Source organism: Pinus tabuliformis, chromosome 4_1 (assembly GCF_031772625.1).
Source record: "Pinus tabuliformis cultivar Carrire ecotype Pingquan chromosome 4_1, CPIR1, whole genome shotgun sequence".
NCBI lineage: Eukaryota > Viridiplantae > Streptophyta > Pinopsida > Pinales > Pinaceae > Pinus > Pinus tabuliformis.
In genome coordinates this window covers 212,413,722-212,421,719 of record NC_142303.1, presented here as the reverse complement: position 1 = coordinate 212,421,719, position 7,998 = coordinate 212,413,722, and positions in this window count along the sequence as shown.

The following is a 7,998-nucleotide window of genomic DNA, read 5'->3' as shown; positions in this document are numbered from 1 at the left end:
TGTGCTTCATTGCCTATATGCAAGTATTTCAATACAAGCTATAGTTGCTCACGATTATACTTTGGGTTACATAAAGTACTCTTGGCCTCTAGCTAGCTAAATATTGCCTACCCTCTACCTTATATCTATTTAAGTTTTATGAGTGGAAATAGTTTGTCTTGAAGATCGAAGAAAACTCAAAGGATGTTAGTCCTAGCTGAAAGCAAAGACTAGCAATCTATTTTCATTTTTGCTAAATAGTTCTCTACCAGAGAAACCAAATTTTTTGGTTACCTGTAATTATTCAGAAGTTGAACAATTGTCGAGCAGCACAATGCCTACTTATCTGCAATATAATTGTCCAGCAGAAAATAATGTGACTAGCATGCATTTGAATGCAGTTTACTAAATTTTTAACCTTAAACAGACATGTGAGTACTCGATAGTAAATCAAGACAATTCCATATAACATAATGTAATTCAGTTAATGAAGGCTTCTCACCAGATCATTCCATCATTATGTCAGTGGTTATAATATATACAATGTACAGTTGAGCAGGAACTTCTATTTATGGATATATAACAGTGAACTCAACTCAGCTTGCATTTTATTTGTCTCAAACAACCTATGAAAGGTTTTTTGTAGTATAAAGGGTGCACCTTTATCCAATGCTTTAATTGTCTTTGCAAGTTGACATTGTAATGGGCCAAAGGTTAATGAATCTATCTTCCAGCAAGAATTGGCAAGCAAATGAATTTCACCAATGGCTCCAACATAGAACCAAATTTCAGGAATGGCAGACTAGTGCCTTTCTTGTTGGGAATATCCTAAGAATGGTCCCTTCATGTAGGGGATGTCCCAGCGACATCCAATGAGTCATTCCCACAAAACTGGAGATGAATCAAATGATATTTGTGGCATTCTTGTTCTCATCCCCATTCCATAGAAAACAGGTAAATAACATAGGAGAATAGGGATGCCTCAAATATCATTTGAGAATCAAAGTCTATAGAAGGATGTCTCTAGAGGGGCTCAACACTCTATTACATTGTTACATTCCAAGCATATGTAATTATTCTGCTTCAGCTTCAGAAAGCTTATTGTAGCGTAACTGCCAGGTAATTTGTCAGAATTACGCCCAAGTTTTACTACTTCAAATGGGAGTCAGAAGTTTGGATTTAAGATGCTACCTTAGCTTTGATAAGCGTTCCATCTCCCAGTTTTACTATAGTTAAAGAAGAATCTGTAGATTGTTGAATGGAAACAACTTTAGCATTGAATCTCATCATTCCTGGAGCCAATTCTTTTGCAAGGGTATCCAGAAGCATACTCCTTTGCACGCATCGAACTTCATGATTTCCGCTGATAGACAAGAAAGGTACTTAGTATTACAAAGCATGCGGAAAAAAATATGACCAAAATAGTTAATGGGATAGAAAGTACATCATGTCACAAATCACAGCATATCTATTGCATGCCCTGCAAAAACTTGTAAACTCAACCACTGAGATAAAATAATGAAATTAAACAGCATTTTGAACTGTTAAAAATAGAAGGAACGAAGGCCAAGTACTATGTAATCCACACAGTCCACCAAGTGAAAAGGCTAGCTGGCCTTGAGCTGCACCTGTGGCTCCAGGAATATCAGTCACTATACTGAGTGAGATCACCAATACAAAAACAAATTTTTTTATTTATTCAACTTATTGACCATTATCTTAAAACAACTGTAAATAACCCAGTAGAATCCAACATAGTTCCATTTAATCTAACATAAGAATGTACAAATCTATCTAATCCGTAAGAATATCAGTTCCATTTAATCTAACCTAAAGATAGTATAAATCTATCTAAACCTCGAAAATATCACACCTCAATGCTTAAAAGTCAGTATTTAAAAAAACTGACAAAAAAATCTCGGTTCAAGAGTTTATCACCTTAGGTAAAAACAACTAAAAAAGTAAAACAATTAAAACTAGCAATTGTCCCAAAAGGTACAAAGAGAGGCCGATAGGATTATTAAATCAGAATTGTTGAATTTTTCTAGAAGAGTTAATTGGTTTGTGGAAAACCTTGTTTTCTTGGACTGGATCATTGTGCAATTACTTTTCTTTAGATATTTTGTTTATATCTATATTACAAGGAACACATTGAATGTCTTATTTCATTTCTGCTATCCTTACTAATATCCTTTCCGTGCTTTCCTTAGCAATCTCATGTAGGGAAGCCCCCCTTGAGTTGGAGCAGAGCCGACCAGAAGACAAAGGAAGAGCTATTGTGGTGACAATGGCTAACCTTCTTGAGCTGCACAAGACTAGCCCATTGATGCTTGGGACTTTACATCATGTGGAGGTGCTATCTTTTTTGTAAAACAGAGCATCCCTCACAATCAGTGCTACGCATGCAAATAGTGAATAGGAAAAAGAGAAACCAACCCTTGCTCCATCCAATCTAGAGCAAAGCCCCTAGTCCTAGGGCGAAGAACTACTTTAAAATTCTAGATTGAAGTGGTGAAAAGGGGGCTGGAGGCATTCAGAAAATTTACTTAAAAAAACTCAAAAAGAGGAAATAGAGGAGGTCATGAAGGATCCCCAAAATGAGAAGGAGCAAGGGCCGGGGCCAAAGGAAGATCTAGTTGAAGAGATTCCCTGTCTAGCAAAAGAAAAGTAAGTAAGAAAAAAAGGGGAAGAGGCAGCTACAAGGACCCTATCTTGTGTGCAAGCTCTCTAACAAAAAGCAGACCCATCCAACTCTCCGAGTCTCCACCACTTACAAGAGGACAAAAGTTGGAGAAGGTGCTGTGGGAAAAAGAAGCGGACAAAAATAAAGCTAGGGGATCTCAATCCCTGCTAGCAAAATATGGCAACACCTTGGGTTCATAGGAAAATGCATAGGTATGTACTATGTTTTTCCAGTGTATTTTAATTTGCAAGCAATTTGTTAAGGAGTTCAAAAGCCTGTGCACTATTAAGCACAGGAAATCAAGAATGAAAGCTAGTTCAACCCATCATCCCAACCCTAACCCAAGGATAGGATGAAGAGTGGCATACAAAAATGTTGTATTGGGTTGTACGAAAATAGCCACAACACTCCCTCTTTTCTTTTAATACATTATTATAAAAAAAATATTGTAATCAGATCTGCAGTAAAATAGAACCATTGTCTATGGTTACAAACCTGGATCCTAAGAAAAGCTGCACTAGGATTGACCCAAAGTCAGATCCATAGGATTGCTACTTTATGTAAAGACATCTTAGCATGACAAACTGATAAAGAAGTTGTTAACCTGCAATAGTAATCATCTAGAATTTGGAATTGGCAAAACCCTGTTAGAAGATGCTTATAGGCAAGATTCATGACATGTGCATCTATTCTGTTTCTGATTCTTTCCTTCACGTGATAGTATGATATTCTACTGTGTATTGACTTGATCACTGCTACTGTTTTCAGTGGAGTACTCTCAGCTGATTATATCAGTTATGAATGAGCTACTCGTGATCCCAAGATCTTTGTGATCATCAACTTATTATCATGTACAAAGCTAGGGATTGCTAGCAAATTCTGCATCCTCATCAAAAAGGAAATGAATATGGATTAAGAGCTCATGTAGAAACTCCTTTATGCCAACAGACATTTTTCTCATTAATATATGTCAGCATCTTAGGCTGAAGAGGAAACTTCTCGTATACTTTTCATTTCTAATATGCTATTCCAAGTTCTAGTCAAAGTACTTTCATATTATAGTTTCCATATAATTTCAACACTAAAATGTCAATCTTCCAAAATAACCAACAAATTCTTGATTTTAAATTGTAGATATTATTAGACACTTCGTGGATATATTTGAATCTAGTGTAGGAACAACCAGAAAATAATTTCAGGCAAACTAAGAGGGATACTCCAAAAAATCATCAGTCAGGCATGAGCTAGTCGTGAAGGAAAATAACAGACAAATATACAAAGACAAGGAAGAAACTGGCTTACATTATTTCCAACAAGAAAAAAATACACCACTGAACAAAAATTACTTTAATAATTGCATTCCCCATGTTGGTGAGAGCTGCAGAAAACTATTTAAATAAAGAGTACAGCAGGAAGCGTAGTGTGAGATTTGCATACAAAAATATTGCCAAAATATGAGGTACCATTTTGTACTGTTGTTTTATTAAACGAAGCACAACACTGTGAAAAGAATTATTTATCAATGCCATACATCCCAGATGAGGGTGTAACTATTTCTTTGTTTATTTTGGTTTATGTGCATTATTTCCCATGTCACATGATGACAGTAATCAGAAACATATTATGCAACTACGCAACATGATGAATATTGATCCATTCAAAATCTTTTTAAGGTCTACCAAGAAAAAATAATGAATTGCTGAAAATAAGGATACAACCTTGTAAGAATCATCGCCTTTGGACAAAATTTATATTTTAAATACATGGAATCTAAATAAAGTTCCACATCTGAAAATTGGAATTACAGATGGATATGTAGCAATGATAGGTTATTTGTAAGGTAAGAAAAATGCAAGATGATTAGGGTGAAGAAGAGGATACTCACACATTGGCATCATCCCTACCAAGAAGTTTAACAGGGGTTCCTGATCTAGGAGACATCAAGTGAGTTGCAGATAGCTCCTCTACACCCAGAATCCTTCCAGGCCACCAGGACCCATTTCTCCTTCTCACCCACACAATGGTACCAATGGCTGTATCAATTTTGGGCGTGATAGTAGGTGCTGCTGCACTTGATTCTCCCATGATTGTCTAAAAACCAAGAATCCAACCCAGCTTAGATGCCCAGTACCCACCGTCTCATTGCCATCTCCTTTTATCCCTCAACCCATCTGGTTAACCTGCAAATCAAACCTCAGATATATCAACAATCACCTCACACCCATGAATTCAAATAAGCCCAAATCCCATGTCTATAAATAAGATTATGCAAAGAGTAATAAAGGGCTAGTAAGACACAACTAACACACTTTGAAATCCCAAAAAGGCCATGTCAGTAGAATGAAAATAGATATGCTGCAAGTCATCATTTGGGTGTGTACTTTATGCCTGAATGCTTCTGGAGACCATTTTAGCAGAAGGATATGATGGGTTTGAGTGACAGGGGCTTCAAATAGTTGGCTTTCTTAGTTGTTATTGTCCTGGAAACCTGCCCCCTTAAATACCCACTTCACCACTTTCGGATCTGTGCTCATCCAGGTGGCCCAAAGAAAAAAGAGTTCTGTTTTTCCACAGGGATTTGAGACAGATTAAGGAAGTAATCCAAAAATGAGTTTTGCTCCTCCTCTCCGCTCTTTCTTCTCTCTGCTCGTGAGCTTGGGTTCTAACCCCTGGTTAGCAAACCCATGTCTGTAGTTAGCAGAAGACTTTGATCTTGGTGGCTTTACCCTGGTTTCAATACTGTGGTTAAGCTACCTCTTCTTCTTCTTGGCATCCCCGCGCCCAAAAACCACCGCCTCCCCATTCTTGAGAGCCAGAGTAGGCGGTAACCCACCCAAGCGCCTACAGCTATGATTTCCTCTGCAAAATACCTTCGAAGCTGAGACGTTGCAGATAGCTCCTCTACACCCTTTCTCTAAGATTGATTTCTATTTTTCGTAAATAAATCTGAATACCCTTTCATGCTGTATATACAAGATCTGTGTGATAAAGCTGTGGTAGCTGAATAGATGCGGTGGATCTGGATTGGGGCACTCTACATATTTTAACCCCTTCTCTATTGACATTACAAGTTTATACTTGTGCGATTTTCCTCACCCGTCCAGTGTTATTGGCCACAATATTCTTGGCATGATTTATGTCTTCCTTTGAGTGCTACAGGTCCAGAACAGTGGAAATTGAGGCACCTCTTAACCAATATTACAGGCTTGTATCTTTTGAGACCTAATGATTCAACACCAGAAACTATTCCATAGTAAACCTGCTTTCACAATCCTCGATCCAGAACTGGTGTGATTTACACATGAATTGGAGTTTAGCTACAATGTGCTCAAAGAAGTTTCTTTTTGGCATCATATTTATCCAGATTCTAATCTATCGCCAGGAAATTCATCCAAATTGTTGACTATCACCCAAAGAATCAGCGATGTCAATCAAAACAATCAGGAGATTGTCGTGGAGTTAGCTTCCTCAATAGTAATAGCACCATAATCTTTTCTTCATGAAAGGTGTGCGTAAGCTTCCGCAAATAATAATGCAACGACTATGAATGCAAGAATGCTCGCATTCAGGGTTCAGAATCTGAAGCTAGATAAGGTTGCATATTAACATGAACAATAGCAGGTAAAGGATATGCCATTGTTTTTCCAGAGCCTGTATCAACAATACTAATCAAATTTCGTTCTTTGAAAGCCATGGGCTACAAATACTGTTCCATTGTAAGGATATCAACACCCATAGCACATGTGTCATTCATTGTTTGCTTTATCTCTTTATCAGATTCTTCAAGACCCAACATTATCGAAGATTTGGTCACCATTTCTCCCTTGAATCCCTTCACATGCTTCAATAAGAGTAAGCTCTAGTCATACCGTCATCAACATATCTACATTGATGAATTTGAGCAACAATGGCGCTCCAACCTTACGGTTGTCAACATCTTGATGTCGGATTAGCTGAACACTTGCAAACCTTTCAGGATCACGATGAATAAGCTGGGCTATTTCTGGTTGACCACATGGATTTACAGCTTCCTGTCCTCCTTGAGTTGTAACAGCTGTATGTTGAAACCACAAGCTCTTAGCGGAGGGGAGTACTGGTTGTAAGTGGTTTTTATGAAGGGGCCTCTATTGTTTACCATGTAGTGTTGTTTACTAAATACTAATCAGTACAGATAGGTGTCCATGAGGTATGTATAATAATTTTCTTTTAAAGGATCCATCATAAGATGTAGTAGGGTTGAATTTATGGGTTTATATTTTAAGAAATACCCAAGTATTTAGAAACCTTAATCTTAAGTATTTGTTCCCTATGATTTGATTTCTAGGTCATGGGATAAACTCTAGAATGGCATAAAGGGAAAAGAGTATGATCTAAGGTTTGAATTTAAGAAACCCTAAAAAGGCCTCTTGATTACATAAAAACCCTAGAAAAGTAACTTGACATCATGTTTTGGAATAATATATTCCTTGGGTTACTTGTTAAAATAGTATTGTATGTCCAATAAGAAAAAAATGGATGGGGTGATCCATTTAAAGGCATGATGTAGCTCTTCGTAACACCTCATAAATCATGGAGTCGTTGTGCAAAATCTTTATTAAATATATGCCCTATATTTCTCAACAAATAACATAATCAAACTCACACAAATAAATGGTTGAATCTTACATTTTGCATAACATTAGATGTATATGGGGGCATTAATGATCCCTGCATGCCAACATTGGTTGTATTGAGGGGCATAAATGAATCCTACATGCCAACAAAATGCACGCTTAGTAAAAACGCAAATATTAATAAATATATATAATGAAATAAGTTAACTAAATGCACAAAAATATTGATCAAGTTTTACCACTATCATTACCTTAGATGTATTATAAGGTGTTATAGGGGTTGGAATGACTTTAGTGATTGCCTGCATTCCACAAACATAAATTAGCATAATATAATAATGAATATAAGATAATTGAACATATAAAACACAATATTCAAGCTTACCTCATGCGTCATCATAGCAGCGTCTTGCCCTCGTGCATTTGTTAACATTTCCATAAAAGTAGTGAATATCATTGAATCCCCCATAGTAGCATCAATAACACCCATGGGTACATTCTTAACAAAACACATAATAACATAAAAATAAGAAAACCTTGATCAAAAACCGATAAGAAAATAGAATCGGTAACACCAAATATATGTGTCTTTCAAGTAAAACCTTAAACATTCAAATTACTTGATGTTCATTACAATTAAAAACTCAATACTTAACTTGTAAAGAAAATTTATATGGCAGTGAATCCTTATAACCATCTTAAAGTAAACATAGTGATCGAAAA